This window comes from Gossypium arboreum, chromosome 8 (genome assembly GCF_025698485.1).
Source record: "Gossypium arboreum isolate Shixiya-1 chromosome 8, ASM2569848v2, whole genome shotgun sequence".
Taxonomy (NCBI): Eukaryota; Viridiplantae; Streptophyta; class Magnoliopsida; order Malvales; family Malvaceae; genus Gossypium; species Gossypium arboreum.
In genome coordinates, this window is record NC_069077.1 from 73,946,495 (window position 1) to 73,962,839 (window position 16,345).

Genomic DNA, 16,345 nt, shown 5'->3' on the forward strand with positions numbered 1-16,345 from the left:
AGTTAGATGGTGGAACCAATCTGCATAAAACTATTGAAAATTACTGAAGTAGCTTGTGTAGTTGCTAAGTTACGAGAATTACCCCTAAAGAGTAAAATTACTGATATACCCCTAGGGTTTAAATTGGCTAAACTGCATGATTGATTAATACTGTATTTTACATGATATGCTTTTATTAATATCTATTGCATGGGATTGGGGTATTGATGGAGGAAATATTGAAAGTGGTTCATCCACGTACTGGAGGCTTTGCCTCAACTTATTGATATTTTAGCAGCGTTCTTAAACTGTTGAGTGTAGGGCTTGGGTGGGTTGAGATATTCCCCACATGGAGTGTAGGGCTGGTACGGGGGCAGTGTAGCGGTTGGTGGGTTGAGTAGTCTCCCCAGATGGGTTTGCATGCATTACTACTATTGTTACCTATGTTACTAAACTGGGCCTATGGGCCACACTGTTATGTAAAAAGGGGCTAAGGCCTTGCTACTGTATTCTGAAAAGGGCTTTGGTCCACTGTGTACTGTTATCTGAATAGGGCTTAGGCCCAATGGGCTCGAGCTGATTTGGGCTTTGGATGGGTTTCTGTATGCACTGAGTTTCCCAAACTCACCCCTTCCTATTCCATCCTTGCAGGTGAGCCCTAGTTGGTGGAATTGGAGCTGGGCGGGATTCAGAGTGGCCATGAAGATTGATTGCCGGATTTAATAAGTTTAGCATTTAATTTGGATTATTTTTATTATGCTTAAAGTTGTAATAAGGCCGCTCTTTTTAATTAATTTTATTTTGGGGATTATTAAACTGGTTAGCACTAGGGTTCGTTTTATAAAAAAACTAATTGTTTTTAAAAGATCACGATGACGCGCAAAGTTTCCACAAAGTAAATGTTTTTCCAAGAAAATAAATATTTTAAGCAGACTTAAACTTGTTTTAATATTCGTAGACACGTAACCTACTTAAAGTGTGGCAATGGATGTGTGCATGTCTAGGAGTGGATCCGGGAAGAGCTTGGTACTTAAGCGGTCCTATAAGACTCACCTCCTCTTTTTTGGCTTCCTACCTGGTGCACAGCTTCCATTCACTTTAACTTAAAACAAGAACTGATTTTTGCTAAACTCTAAACAAAGAATTTAGATAAACACATGTTTTTTTTGAAACATCTCCATGTGACATACTAAATTCGGCCGTAACGTCTGGGCCAAGTTTGGGGTGTTACATTTAGTGGTATCAGAGCCAGGTTGCAACAACTCGGCTGTGGATCGGGTCCAAAAATCTTTTGGAAAAAAAAGTCTTTTCTATAAGTTTTCGAAGATGTTCAAAGTTTTTCTATTGTTAAACGGGGTTAAATCAATAGTTTTAAAAGAAAAGTGTTTTCAAATCAAATCTTTTTATTTTCGATGCGAAAACATGGGTATTTTAAAAAAAAATTTAAATGGATGATAAGGAAGTGGCACATGAATCCCGACACCAAGTTTGTAAGTGTTCTTTTACGCTTTAAATATTTATATGGAACTGATGGAAATAATCTCGTAGATAATCTTGAGCCTTAGAGATAGTGCTATTGATAATGTAGTATTAGGGCTACAAAACTAGGACCGTAGCTAAATTGTGATTGCACGATAATAACTCAGAAACTCTATCTGTTCATAAGACATTCTGTAATAAACAGTGAAACCAATAAACTAATGTCATAAAATTCGTGTCGATAAATCGTTATGAGTACAAGGGCTACTCGGGAAGAGGCCGTGGTCGAGGCTGAGGTAGCACTCAAGCTGGATCTGCGTCATCTGAACACATACCAGCTGGCAAGGTACGTCCACCACCGGTTAATGAAAATGGGCCGTATGACCGGCCAGTGCGAGGATGACGCTTTGTCTCGAGCCATGTTGAGGGTTTTGGAAAGGGTGGCCGGAGCTAACATCGGGCCCATAAATAGGGGTCCATTTCGAACGACTTGAACCAACGAAGCTGAGATTTTAAGGCGTGTCTGAGTGGCCCCAAATGTGGTAATCTTGGTTGGAAGCCACAGAGCGGATCATGGATGACCTAGACCGCTTCAAGAGAAACGAAGTTGAAAGGGGCGTGTCGTTCTTTGCGGGATGAAGCGTATCAATGGTGGATTCTTGTGAGAGAGGTACCCCACCGAGAGGGTAACATGGGAGCTGTTCAAACAGACCTTTAAGGCAAAATATGTTGGAGCTAGCTATGTGGATGCACGCAAAAAGAGTTCTTGAATCGACTCGGGAAATAAGACCATTCTGAATATGAGGCGGAGTTTCTACGATTGAGTCGGTATGCTAATGGCATCGTTTCCACGAATCTGGCGCGGCGTTCGTTTTGAGGATGGCCTCGAGAGATGAGTTAAGGGTGCTCATAGCCCAGAGAGAGAGCGAGATTTATTGCTGACTGGTAGAGAAGGCTAAGATAGCCGAGAAGGTGAAGCAAACCGAACGGAAGAATCGTGATAGGGATCGAAATCGGTTCAGGAGGGATGCTGGACTAGCGGGTGCTGCAAATCGAAATGTTAAGAGAGCTATGATGGAGGAACCAGTTCGAGCAGTTCCGGTGAACACAAGTAGACCGCAAGCTTGTGGGGATTGCGGTAGAACGCATCAAGGAGAGTGCTGGAAGCGTTCTGGGGCTTGTCTTCGTTGTGGGTCTAAGGAGCATAGGATTAAGGATTGTCCTAGAGAGCCATTCAGGCTCAGGGGGCCGAACAAGGGGCTATGCGACCGGCTCAACCTGTGAGGGATGGACCGCCGCCGCCAAGAGGTCATGGACAAGGTCGCGGTGGTAATGGCCGTGGACTTGGGGCACCCGGCAGGGGTATTGGTAACGCAGATGCTCGTCAGCCAGCTTTGGTGTATGCTTTGCTCGTTGCATGAGGAGGGTGGCCTTTTGATGTCATAACTGGTACGTTTTTTATATATGGTGTACCTTATACTGCTCTGATTGATGTGGGATCAACCCATTCATATGTGGCATATAACATTTCTGGGGCACTGGGTGTGCACTTCGAGGAGACTGTGTGTGGGGTGTCTGTGATAAGTCCTTTAGGTCATTCGGTTAAGGTAGAGAAACTCTTCAAGGAGGTGCCTCTGGAGATTCAAGGCGGGGTTTTCTGTGGGGATTTGATGGAGTTACCGCTTGAAGAATTCGATTTGATACTAGGGATGGATTGGTTGACCAAGCATAAGGCAACTTTGGATTGTGCAGCTAAGAGGATGGTGTTAAGGACTATCAATGATGAAGAGGTAATGATTATTGGAGAACGGAGGATTACTTATCCAATGTAGTATCGGCGTTGAGGGCCGAGAAACCGATGCGCAAGGGTCATGAGGCATATCGGCTTTGGTAAGCCAAGCTAAAATCGAGGATCATTGTGGAGACCATCGAATCTGTTAGGGAATTCGGGATGTTTTTAGGAAGAGCTTCTGGATTACCTCTGAATCGGAAGTTGAGTTTGGAATCGATTTGTTGCCGGGAACAGCTCCAATATCTATTGCACCCTATAGGATGGCACCGAAGGAGTTAGTGGAACTGAAGGCTCAAATTCAAGAGTTGTTAGATAGAGGCTTCATTAGGCCTAGTGTGTCTCCTTGGGGAGCACCGGTCCTGTTTGTGAAGAAAAAGGACGGAACGATGCGCATGTGTATCGATTATCGCCAGTTGAACAAACTGACGATTAAGAATAGGTATCCACTGCCACGGATTGACGATCTGTTCGATCAACTTAGGGGAGCTTCGGTATTCTCCAAAATCAATCTTTGTTCTGGATACCATCAACTAAGGGTAAAAGAAGGGGATATTCATAAGACAGCATTTCGAACTCGATATAGACATTATGAGTTTGTGGTCATGCCGTTTGGGCTGACGAACGCACCTGCAGCTTTTATGGATCTGATGAATCAAGTATTCCAACCTTAATTGGATCGGTTCATAGTCGTCTTTATCGACTATATCCTGGTATACTCTGAAACGGAGGCGAAGCATGATGAGCATCTCCGTCTTGTCTTTAAAGTGTTAAGGAAAAGGAGCTCTATGCGAAATTCACAAGTGTGAATTCGGTTGAGGAGGTAACCTTCCTAGGGCATGTGGTCTCTGCTGAGGGATTAAGGTGGATCCTCGTAAAATTGAAGCAATTCGGAATGGAAGCCACCTAGGTCGATGTCGGAATTCAAGTTTTCTAGGGTTAGCGAGTTACTCTGAAGGTTTGTGGAGGGTTTCTCGGTGATGGCGGCACCCTTGACAAAACTCATAAGGAAAGGAGTACCATTTATGCGACCGAGAAATAGCAAAAGCTTTTGATTGGTTGAAAAGGTATTGACCGAAGTGCCAATGTTGATTCAACCGTGTCCAGGAAGGACTTTCTTGTATCTGACGATCGTCGCATGTGGAGTTAGGTTACATACTGATGCAAGAGGGCAAGGTGGTCGCTTATGCATAACGACAGCTTAAGGCTCATGAGGTGAATTACCCTACGCATGATTTAGAGCTAGCAGCGGTGATTTTTGCGTTAAAAATTTGGAGACACTACTTATATGGGGAAAAGTGCATCATATACACAGATCATAAGAGCCTAAAGTATTTGTTGACTCAGAAAGAGTTGAACCTTAGGCAACGAAGATGGGTGGAGTTGCTTAAGGACTACGACTGTTCGATAGAGTACCACCTAGGAAAGGCTAATGTGGTGGCAGATGCATTGAGTTGAAGGGTTGTTACTGATTTGAGAGCCTTGTTCACACGATTAAGTCTGTACGACGATGGAAGCTTGTTGGCGAATCTGCAGTAAGGCCTACTTGGGTGAAAGCGATTAAGGAAAAATAGTTGAAGGACGATTCATTAGCTCTTGGTTCCAGACAAGTTAAGAGTGGTGAGAACGAGGATTTTGGGTTGAACACTGGAAGGAGTTTGGTGCTTTCGTGGAAGGGTTTGTATTCCAAAGGACCTGAATTGAGGCAGTTAATTCTAAAAGAGGCTCATGGTGGACTCTATGCCATGCATCTGGGGGAATAAGTTATATCGAGACTTGTGAGAGGTGTACTGGTGGCTCGAATTAAAACGAGAGGTGACTGAATTTGTTGGGAAATGTCTGACGTGCCAGCAGGTTAAGGCTGAGCACCAATTGCCTTCGGGATTACTGCAACCTGTGAAAATTCCGCTATGGAAGTGGGAAAGAGTAACAATGGACTTTGTGAGTGGGTTACCTTTGACACCCACCAAGAAAGATTCGGTGTGGGTGGTTGTGGATAGGTTAACAAAATCTGCTCATTTCATACCTGTTCGTACCGACTACTCACTGCAAAAGTTGGCCAAGTTATATGTGGCGGAGGTAGTGCGACTGCATGGGGTGCCAGTTTCGATAATTTCTGATCGAGACCCTAGGTTTACATCTCGGTTTTGGCGGAAGTTGCAGGAAGCGTTGGGTACACGATTGGATTTTAGCACCGCTTTTCACCCACAGACAGATGGACAGTCAGAAAGGGTTATTTAGGTTCTGGAAGATATGTTGAGAGGTTGTATCATTGATTTTTGTGGAAGGTGGGAGGACTACTTGCCATCGGCGGAGTTTGCTTACAATAACAGCTATCAAGCAAGTATTCAGATGGCACCATATGAAGCGCTCTATGGGCGAAGATGTCGTACGCCGACGTGTTGGACAGAGTTGGGTGAACGACGAGTGCTTGGACCGGAATTGGTGGCGGAACAATCGAAAGCAAGGTTAGGCGATAAGGGATCGATTAAAGGAGGCATCCGATAGATGTAAGTCGTATCACGGATCTGAAGCGCAAAGAGATTGAGTTATTTGTTGGGGATATGGTTTTCTTGAAGGTTTCCCTTGGAAGAAAATTTTGAGATTTGGTAAGAAGGGTAAGTTAAGCCCACGGTTTATTGGGCCTTACCGAATTGTTAAGCGGGTTGGACGGTGGCTTATCGCCTAGAGTTACCACGAGCGCATTGTATCCATGACGTTTTCATGTATCCATGCTGAGGCGGTATCGATCTGACCCAACTCACATAATACCAGTTGCGAAAATTGAGGTACAGTCAGATTTAACTTTCGAGGAGGAACCTGTGCAAATACTTGATGGTGACGTCAAGGTGTTGAGAAGGAAATCAGTTCCACTAGTGAAAGTACTTTGGAGGAACCATGGCAAAGAAGAAGCTACATGGGAGACTGAGGAGGCTATGCGTCAACAGTACCCTCAACTGTTCTAATAAGGTAAAATTTCGAGGTCAAAATTTCTTTAAGGAGGGTAGAGTTGTAACATCCTGATTTTCGAATTTATTCGCGGTTTTCAATATTTTGTGAAGATTTTAAAATTTTGTATTTGGATGTGAAATTAATATTTTGAGTAGGTAAATGGGCTTATAGAAGGCCCATGTGTTGGGCAAAACCCGGTTGAATTTTTGAATTTTTGGACTTAGGAGTTAGGGGTTCTGGCTAGATGGCCCTTGTATAGAGTTATGGGTAAATTGCATCACAAAAAGAGCCTTAGTAAAGTTGTAAGGGTGACGCCACTAGGCTCCTAAAAAGGTGGCGTGTGGAGCATTGGGGAAGGCATGGGATCAATTCCCTGTGTTGACAAATAGATGCATTTATTTTTAAGTGCAGGAGGCGTAGTGTTGGAGTCCAGGTGGAGTCTGCTAAAGGAGAGTTTGAATCTGTCCAAATGCTTGGATTAAGGAGTGATAGGGGGGAGATTTAAGGGATTTGGAGAGAGGCTAAGAGTTGGCCGAATTAGGGGAATTAGAAAGGGGATTTCGGCAGAGGGGTATGAGATTAGTATTTCGGCACTTAGGGTATTGAGTGGTGTCGTTTTCTTCTGCTTAAACACCTTAGGGTTGTTCTTTTCTCTCTTTTTTCTCTCCAGCCAAAACCACCATTCTCTCTATTCTTCTTTCTTCATTTTTCTTCTTCAAAATCGTTCATCAAACCTGCTGTTCATCAATACTTGTGCCGAAACCACAAAAGTCGAAACCTTGAAAAATACATTAGTTGTGCCGATTTATTCCAAGCCAAATCCTTCGATATTTTTGTGCCTAATAAATGACAATCATCTTTTCTAAACCCTAGATACCTGTCGGCAATTCTACATCAAGGTTATAGCCCCACATTGTCATCTCCTTCATCACCCAAAAGCCGAAAAACCATAGATTTGGGGGCTTATAGCCGAAACTTCAAAACTCCGGGAGTTGAGTTCTACCGTCGTTTGAAAGATAAATCTGCACCAGATTGCGTAGAGTTCAAAAAGAAGTAAGGGGTAAGTGTTCATCATCTCAGATCTGGTCCTATTTTACAAAGTTAGGAAAAGCCGAAGTCCTTAAAATCTAGGGAGGCTGTCGATTTGGGCATGTGGCTCTAAGGGTTTTAATGACATTTTCATCAATGATTAGTGTCTTCTTAAGTGTTGGACTGAAGGCGTGGGTTGTTGGAGCAATCGGATTCGGAGCTAGCTATCGATTTTGGCAAAAAGGTAAGGTTTCAAAGGCTTTTAGGGACATGCTTTGAGCATGGATGAGTAAGTTTTGGGGTTTAGTGATTATGGTTTGTAAATAAGAACTGTGCTAATCAATTGTAGGACATCGGAAGAGATCTCAGTAGCAGTCGTCGCGAATCAGGTGTGTACCAAACACCCTTTCTTAGTTCAATTCGGCAAAAGCCGAAATGCTGAAATTCCGGCATTTCATGGGCTTGTGAGTATGCGAATGCTCTCAAGACGTAGAGTAATTGTTAGATCTAGCACCGCAAGGTGGTAAGTGAGTTTGTGTGACGTCTTAACGTACTTCGGAAAAAGAGGGCCTCGATGGGCCAAAATTGGGCCCAATGGGCTTACGGACCAATATGGGTAAGAGATGGGCAAATTAGCTCATTAGTTAGATGGTGGAACCAATCATATAAAACTGCTTGAAAATTATCAAGTAGCTTGTGTAGTTGCTAAGTTACGAGAATTACCCTAAAGAGTAAAATTACCGATATACCCCTAGGGTTTAAATTGGCTAAACCGCATGATTGATTAATACTGTATTTTACATGATATGCTTTTATTAATATCTATTGCATGGGATTGGGGTATTGATGGAGGAAGTATTGAAAGTGGTTCATCCACGTCTTGGAGGCTTTGCCTCAACTTATCGATATTTGAGCGCGTTCTTTAACTGTGGAGTGTAAATTTGGGTGGGTTGAGATATTCCCACATGGAGTGTAGGGCTGATGCAGGGCAAGGTAGAGGTTGGTGGGTTGAGCGGTCTCCCGGATGGGTTTGCATGCATTACTACTATTGTTACCTATGTTACTGAACTGGGCCTATGGGCCACACTGTTATGTAAAAAGGGGCTAAGGCCTTGCTACTGTATTCTGAAAAGGGCTTCGGTCCACTGTGTACTGTTATCTGAATAGGGCTTAGGCCCAATGGGCTCGAGCTGATTTGGGCTTTGGATGGGTTTCTGTATGCACTGAGTTTCCAAAACTCACCCCTTCCTATTCCATCCTTGCGGTGAGCCCTAGTTGGTGGAATTGAGTGGGCGGGATTCAGAGTGGCCATGAAGATTGATTCTTGGATTTAATAAGTTTAGCATTTAATTTGGATTATTTTTATTATGCTTAAAGTTGTAATAAGGCCGCTCTTTTAATTAATTTTATTTTGGGGATTATTAAACTGGTTAGCACTAGGGTTCGTTTTATAAAAAAACTAATTGTTTTTAAAAGATCACGATGACGCGCAAAGTTTCCACAAAGTAAATGTTTTTCCAAGAAAATAAATATTTTAAGCAGACTTAAACTTGTTTTAATATTCGTAGACACGTAACCTGCTTAAAGTGTGGCAATGGATGTGTGCATGTCTAGGAGTGGATCCGGGAAGAGCTTGGTACTTAAGCGGTCCTATAAGACTCACCTCCTCTTTTCTGGCTTCCTACCTGGTGCACAGCTTCCATTCACTTTAACTTAAAACAAGAACTGATTTTTGCTAAACTCTAAACAAAGAATTTAGATAAACACATGTTTTTTTTTGAAACATCTCCATGTGACATACTAAATTCGGCCGTAACGTCTGGGCCGGGTTTGGGGTGTTACATCGTAGGCCCATAATAAGAAGTTTAAAGTAGATACTGAAAAAATTTTAACTTAGATCAAGTCTCGGTGACTTGAGATCGGTTGTAGGCATGAGATCAAGTTAGGTATTGCCTTGTACTCCTCCCTAGCGTGGGTTACGGTTATAGGGTGTTACATTTAGTGGTATCAGAGTTATGATTTAGTCAGTTCTAGGACTAACCTAGCGAGAGTACGAGTTTAGCTATACATACCATAATTGTATATTGATAGTGTGACGAATTCTAACGATTATGAATTATGTTTTCATATAGTAAATGGATCCTAATAGAGCCACGGTGGATGACGTGAAAAGTAATGCGCCGAATCCCACTGAAGGAACCGCACCAGTAGAGAGTGAGCCCGTAACTATGGGCCAAGGTAGAGGGGCTAGAGAAGCCTACCTCCGAATGATGGACGCTTGGTACACAGAGTTTGTTCGTGTGAAGCCGAACACTCCACCTCCCCCACCTCCTCTGATTCCTTAGTATGCCCCAGTAGCTCTGCAAGGCACGGACATGTTTAGAAGAAAGAAACCTCTAGTAGACAAGATCTGGAAACTAGGGGCAGAGGAATTCTGGGCTAGCATGGATGATGACCCAGAGAGAGCAGAATTTTGGCTTGAAAATACCATTAGGGTATTTGATGAACTATCATGCACACCTGAAGAGTGCGTGAAATGCGTAGTGTCTGCTTCTACGAGATTCGGCTTATCAGTGGTGGAACACTCTCGTGCCCATCGTACCGAGAGAGAAGATCATGTGGGAATTCTTCCAGGAGAAATTCCAGAAAAAGTATATTAGCCAAAGATTCATAGACAAAAAGAGGAGAGTATTCCTAGAACTAAAGCAAGGTCGAATGTTAATGAAGGAATATGAACGTGAGCTTGTGAGCCTTAGCAAGCACACGCGGGAGTGCGTGTCTACATAAGCCACCATGTGTAAGAGGTTTGAGGATGTCCTTAATGAAGATATCTGAGTGTTTGTTGGCGTCTTAGAGTTGTGGGAATTTGTAGCACTTGTTGAAAGAGCCTGTAAGGCCGAAGAGTTGATTAAAGAAAGGAGGAAAGTAGCTTTTGAGTCGCGGGATGCAAAGAAGAGACAGATGGGGAAATGACATCAGTCCTCATCTAGAAGATCGAGAGAGTTCACTACCCGATCAAGTGCTTCGGTGGGGTATTTGAATAGGAACAAGAACGGGCAGAACACAACTTCTAGAGCCCAGACCACTTCGGTCGCAAGTGTTGGTAGCACTTGGCCAAATAGGCCAAAATGTTCACAATGTTGTAGGCATCATTTTGGCGAGTGTCGAGGGAATAAAAGGGGTTGTTTCAAGTGCAGAACACTGAAACACCTCATCCATGATTTCCCTGAATTGGATGAGAGAGAAAGGAAACAATATGTGAAAGCAAGTAGTGCTCCCTTGAGGGGTAGACCACAAAAGAACCGCGGAATTAGGGCTAGTAGTAGAGGCATGCCAAGAGATGCTGCGGTGAGGTCTAAGGCCAGAGCGCCAGCTAGGACCTATGCGCCCACGAAGGGGCAAAGTCTCCCGATGTGATCACGGGTACATTTTCTATCCATGATATATCTGTTGTTCCACTAATTGACCCGGGATCTACCCACTCTTATATTTTTATGGAATTGATACCTCATATGAGTATGCTAGTAGAGTCCACTAAGTTTGTAATAAAAGTGACCACTCCTTTAGGCAGACATGTACTAGTGGACCAAGTATGTAGAAATTGCCTTTTGACAGTTAGAGCTCATTGTTTTCCAGCTAACTTGATGTTATTGTCGTTTAATGAGTTTGATGTAATCCTTGGGATAGATTGGTTGACTTTTCATAGTGTTGTAATGGACTGCGGGAAAAAGATAATTGAGTTGAAATGTAAAGACGGGAATGTCCTTTGAGTTCGGCCAAGTGAGTCAGATAATCTGCCTATAATAATATCATCATTGATGGCTGAGAAGTATTTGAGAAAAGGATATGAGTCCTACTTAGCTTTCGTGCTGAATACTCAAGTGTTAAAGATTGAATCGGTACCAGTGGTTCATGAGTTTACATATGTATTTCCAGAGGAATTACCTGGATTACCTCCAGTGAGGGAAGTCAAGTTTGGAATTGAGTTGATCCATGGAACTGCACCTATCTCAATTGTTCCGTATAGGATGGGTTCAACGGAATTACAGCAGTTGAAAGCACAGTTGCAAACGGACTAGGGCTTCGCGAGACCAAGCTTTTCTCGTGGGGTGCTCCGGTACTCTTTGTGAAGAAGAAAGATGGATCGATGATGTTATATATTGACTATAGACAACTCAATAAGGTAACTGTAAAGAACAAGTATCCTTGCCAAGGATAGATGATTTATTCGATCAGTTAAAGGGAGCCACTATATTTTCCAAGATTGACTTGAGATCTGGATACTACCAGTTAAGAGTGAAAGAGCAAGATGTGCCGAAGACTGCATTTTAGACAAAATACGGGCATTATGAGTTCCTCATCATGCCCTTTGGTTTGATTAATGCCTCGGCGATTTTTATGGATCTAATGAATCTCATTTTTAGGCCATATTTGGATAAGTTTGTTGTCGTCTTTATCGATGACATACTGATTTATTCGCTTGATGAGAGCGAGCACGCAGAGCATCTAAGAGCTATGTTGCAAACCTTGAGAGACAAGAAATTTTACACCAAGTTCAATAATAGTGAATTTTGGCTTAATAAGGTCGGGTTTCTAGGACACATTGTGTCAAGTGACGGGATTAGAGTTGACCCAAGCAAGATCTCGACCATTGTGGAGTGGAAACTGCCAAGGAATGTGATTGAGGTTCGAAGCTTTTTGGGTTTGGCCGGATACTATAGACGGTTTGTAAACGGATTCTCTATGATAGCTACCCCGATGATGAGATTGCTACAAAAAGATGTCAAGTTTGAATGGATAGAAGAGTGCCGACAGAGTTTTGAGAAGTTAAAGGCTTTGTTGACTGAAGCCCCAGTGTTAGTGCAACAGTAATCAGGTAAGGAGTTTGTGATATATAGCGACGCCTCCTTAAATGGTTTGGGGTGTGTGCTTATGCAAAGAGGTAAGGTCATAGCTTACGCTTCAAGGCAACTGAAGCCACATGAGAAGAATTACCCGACACATGATTTAGAGTTGGTTGTCATCGTATTCGCGTTGAAAATTTAGAGACACCATCTGTATAACGAGAAGTGTTGAGTGTTTACTGCTCACAAGAGCCTTAAGTATTTGATGACTCAAAAGGAGTTGAATCTAAGGCAGCGACGATGGTTAGAGCTTTATGCTTACTCCCTTTTTTTTCCATTTCCTTACAGTGCCGCCTAACTAGCTCAAGGATTCTAGAAGTCAGAGATATCAATCACACTATCGACCGAAGCTTTCGATATAGTTGGATTTATATTTTTGAATATGGCATGTATAGGACTTAGACTTTATTATTTTGTGTCTTTGAGTGTTGCCAAAATGTGTTGGCCTAGGATTGGAAACCCTTCAATTTGTAGTAAGCTTTGAATGATGGCTAACATTCATTTTGAATTTATAAAAGATGCTTTATCATGGTTGAATGAATGTCTAATGTGGTTGATTGGAATATAAAAATTGTGCTCGTCTTGGTATTGGTTGGCCTTTATATGAAAATAGGTAGATAAGGGTGGAAATGAGGCTTGGTAAATAGCCTTAAATTGTCCACATAGTAGGCACACGGGTGTGTGTCTAGGCCGTGTGTGACACACAGTCTGCACCATGGGAGTGTGGTTTGGCCGTGTGTCCCTTGCACGTAAAAATTTCAAGTCAGTATGCATGGTAATAAACTCACGGGTAGAGACACGACTGTGTGACATTATAAGCATGCTGATGTCAGAAACAAAATGTCCATGTTTTTACACACGGGCTAGGACACGGGCATGTCGTGGTCGTGTGAGGGATATGGGCCATTGACACAGGCGTGTCTGGCCGTGTGAAAACCACTATAGGTGTGAATTAGAAATTAATTCTACACGGGTATGGGACACAGGCGTGTCCCAAGGTGCTTAGGCTGTGTGAGCCATACGGGCCATCAGCACGACCATGTCAAAATGGTCACATGGGTGTGTTACTCTCCCACACGGGCGTGTGCCCTATTTTAAAGGCAAATTTCTTAAGGTTGATTTAAAGACCCAGAATGGTTCCGAGTAGTTTCCAATGATCAATTTGGGGCTCGTAGGCCCATAATAAGAAGTTTAAAGTAGATATTGAAAATTTTTTAGGTTGGATCAAGTCTCGGTGACTTGAGATTGGTTGTATGCATGAGATCAAGTTAGGTAATGCCTTGTACTCCTCCCCGGCTTGGATTATGGGTATAGGGTGTTACAATGTGGATCTCGGATCTCTGTCTAACACAATAGATAATGGCACACCATGCAATCACACAATATCAAAAATGTATAACTCAGCTAATTTATCAAGTGGGTAATCGAATCGTACCGGAATAAAATGGGTTGATTTCGTCAGTCGATCAACTACAACTCATATTTCATCTTTCTTTCTGGAGATAGGGGCAAACCTGAAACAAAGTCCATGGTCACTCTATCCCATTTCCGTTCTAGAACCATAATCGACTGTAACAAACCAGAAGGCACTTGATGTTCAAATTTAACTTGTTGAAAAATTAAACATTTAGAAACAAAGTTAGAGATATCTCTTTTCATTCCAGTCCACCAGTAATGCTGTTTCAAATCATTATACATTTTCGTACTACCCGGATGTACAGATAACCGACTGTTGTGAGCTTCATTCAAAATCATCTGAATCAACTATGGATTTCTCGGAACACAAATTCGATCTCAGAATCTCAAACAATCACCTTTATCAAGTCGAAATTCTGAACCAAAATCTAAATCACTCTGAGTTCATTTTGCTAAAATCTCATTATCGACTTTCTGAGCATCAATAATCTACTGTAAGAATAAAGGTCTCGCTTTCAATTTCACTAAAATCAAACCATCATCGGGCACAACCAAATGAGCATTCATTGTAAGTAGAGCAAACAGTGATTTTTGACCCAAAGCATCAGCAACAACGTTTGCTGTTCCTGAATGATAATCAATCACAAGCTCATAGTCTTTTAGCAATTCTAACCACTTTATTTGTCACAAATTCAGATCTTTCTGAGTCATCAGATATTTCAAACTCTTATGGTCAGAATATACATGACATTTCTCACCAAAAAGATAGTGACGCCAAATCTTTAAAGCAAATACAATCGCAGTTAACTCAAGGTCATGAGTCAGATAGTTCTTTTCATGCGGCTTTAACTATCTCGAAGCATAAGCAATGACTTTGCCTTCCTGCATCAAAATGCATCCCAGACCATTTAATGAAGTGTCACTATAAATCATTAATTCTATACCTGTGACATCCCTAATTTGACCCTAGTCGGGAAGTGGTGTCGGGACCATTAAACCGAGTCTTATAAGTAATTAAAAGTTATATTCTATGTTTATGATGTTAGCAAATGCATGTGTGAAAGTTGCATGCATTAATTTGATCATTTCTATGTGAATTTATTAAGATGGACTTATATGAAACATTGTTGAAAGGTGATAGGCCAATCTTCAATGGTCTAATAGTATATGCATGCAAAAGAATGGTTTTGCATGTCAATTTACCCAAAGAGAAGGAAGTGGCCGGCCATGGTGATGAAGATGGGCAAAAGAAAACATGTCTTAAACATGTTTTGCTAGTGGTGGATGTTAGAAATAATAAAATAAGAGCATGGGTAAAGAAATGAAAAAAAAATGAGTGTGGATGCTTTCCCCCCTTGTGCCGTACATGAGAGAAACAAAAACAAAGAAAAAAAAATTTTGTTCATCTATTTTCACTCTCCTTTTGGCCGAAAATACTAAGGATAAGGAAGGAGTTTTGCTTCATACTTGGTTTGGAAGAGGATTAGGAAGAGGTTGGCTATACTTGCATCAAGAGTAAGGTATGTTTGAGGTTGTGCCATGAGATTCATGCATGTTTTTGGTTGCTAGATTGATGTTCTTGTTAGCCCATGGTTCAAATCTTTGTTATGTCATGGGAATGAAATTCGCCCAAGTGAATATGGTGATAAAGCCATTGCATGCTAAGTGTGAAGCTTGATGATGATGCATGCAAAGATGGATTGTCTACTCTTGAAATTTCTTTGTAGCCATCTTGAGTAAGACTTTGAGTTTTCTTTTTTGTTTAACCATGATTGAAGTTGAAAGGGGCATGATTGTGATGTATTCGCCATGATGCATTCATGAGCATGGTTCATGCTTCTTGCATGATAGTTAAAATTTGTGTTTTGGATGGCTATGGGCACCTTGAAATTGACCATGCACATATATGTATATATATGTTTGCACATGATGTTTTGATTATGAAGTAAGTGATGAATAAGTTTGTTTAAAGAAGAAAATGTTGAAGAATGTTTGTGAAATTGCAAGTATAATCGGCCATATGAGTGCTTGATGCTATATTATAAGTATTGAGCCACAATATGTAAAACATTAACTAGTAAAATGCATGCTGTTTTTTTGTGTGGTATTAAGTGGATAATTGGCCTCAAATTGGACATGTATATTCGGCCTTAGGTAGCCTATTGATGGCCTTATCTTTTCCTTGATGCTTGAATGAATTGTATTGAATTGCTTGATGTAGTATAAAATGTGCATGACCATTGTGTATTCAAGCTAAAGGGCGCCATATGACCATTTAAACTCCTTGTCATATTCGCCATAAGCTAGCATAATGAGGTTTTAATAAATTAAATTTGTTTGAATTAGCTCAAGAGCTTAGAGGGCCACAATTGGACAAGGGAAGGAAAAAGTGATCGAATAGCCGTAAAAGCCGTTCGACAACATCCGAGGTAAGTCCTCAAGAAGTGACCCTACTTGAATTATGTGAAATGAAATATGGATGTGTAATGATTATCGATTTATGTGTGTATGAGTATTTGAATGATACCCGGGCTAAGTCCCAAGGCGATTATGCTAGTGATTACCTTTGTGTTTGAGCCTTAGTAACGAAAATGAAACATGAATGTCTAATGATTATTGATGTATGTGTGCATGAGCAATTGAATGATATCCGGCTAAGTCCCAAGACATTTATGCTGGAAATTATATCCGGTTAAGACCAAGGCAATTGTGCTAGCGGCTACATCCGGGCTAAGACCAAGGCATTCGTGCAAGTCGTTCTATCCGGGCTAAGACCAAGGCATTCGTGCATGTGGTT